This window comes from Centrocercus urophasianus, unplaced genomic scaffold (genome assembly GCF_019232065.1).
Source record: "Centrocercus urophasianus isolate 14NV4802_14NV808 unplaced genomic scaffold, USGS_Curo_1.0 seq_12, whole genome shotgun sequence".
NCBI lineage: Eukaryota > Metazoa > Chordata > Aves > Galliformes > Phasianidae > Centrocercus > Centrocercus urophasianus.
In genome coordinates this window covers 2,870,483-2,871,884 of record NW_024884364.1, presented here as the reverse complement: position 1 = coordinate 2,871,884, position 1,402 = coordinate 2,870,483, and positions in this window count along the sequence as shown.

Genomic DNA, 1,402 nt, shown 5'->3' with positions numbered 1-1,402 from the left:
TGCATACAGTTATATCTCCTTGCTGACCGCATAGCCACCTGGGGAAAAGTAGTTCTCCTCTGTCAGGCAAATATTCGGAACTGAGCATTACAAATAAAACCCCCAGTGCATTACACGATGTTACCGTGTGTAATACTGATAGCCAAAAGTCATAAAACAATGACATGGGTCACGGAACCGGGCCAAAGAGGCGGTAAACCATTGACACCAGGTGGAGGGACCCCAGCCGTGCCCACACACAAGGGGATCCCTTGAAAACTTCAGAGCTAAGCCCCATCTCACCTCCACGCATGGGGTCGCCTCCCAAGCCAGAGGGCACCCCAGCCACGCTTGCACGCAAGGGGATCTCTTGAAAACTTCAGGGCTAAGCCCCATCCCACCTGCATGCATGGGGTCCCCTCCCCAGCCGGAGGGCACCCCAGCTCCATCCGCACAGAAGGGGTACTGGGTCCCCTCCCCAGGCGGAGGGCTCCTTTCTGCCCGCATCCTTTTTTTTTTCGTCCACAGGAAGCTCTGCATTATGGTCCGCCTTTTTCATTGTCCTCCCTATTTCTTCTGCTATTGAAGGATGTGTAGGAAGACAAGGCGAACACAAAGCAGGTAGCATATCTGTGGGAACACCTGGATAATAAAAAATTTTGCTCACCTGACATTTTCCGCTCTTCTTTCCGTCCCGTAAAGCAAGCTGGATGAGGTACAGAGCTGCTGGTCTCCCCCCAACCACTAGAATTTTCATGCACTCCCGGTGTGCAGCCCCCAGCTAAGCATCACCACGCAGGGAAGCCTCAGCCTCAGCCAAGAGCTGCGGGACGAACAGGGTCTCAAAATCTTAGTGGGGCCCCGCAGAACAGAGATCTGGGATGGGGACACTGGGGGGTTCTACCACATGCTGGCTCCCACAACACTGCGTTTAGCAGGATAGAGAACATCACAATGTTGTGCAGCTTCTGCCATTTCTTGCTCACAGCCTGCAGCAGCACCCAGCTGCATCACTGCACCATCATTGCCGGTGGAGGAGGGCAGGCAAGATGCACTTGTCCCCAGGATGCTGTGTGGCCATGCAATCCCTACCTTCGCAGGAGCAGGGAGGTGCCCCATAGGAGGAAGCATCACCGGGACCCCAACTGCTGTTAGGAAACAAGAGCTGCTGTCACCCCAGCACCACTGCTCCCATTTCCTCTCCATTCCCATCGCAGCCACTCCACTTTCCTGGAGAGCAGTAGGCGTCTGCCTTCAGCGCTGGAAGACAAGAACGAAGCTGTAGGGTGGGGGCCCAAATTCGGGGGTGAGCATGGCTCTGGGCACCCCATCACCTCACAAACAGGAGGAGGGATGCAGGAAGTGCTTTTGTCCTCTGTCTGGCATCACTCTCAGCCACAAGCCCCATCCAAAGGGCTCCATC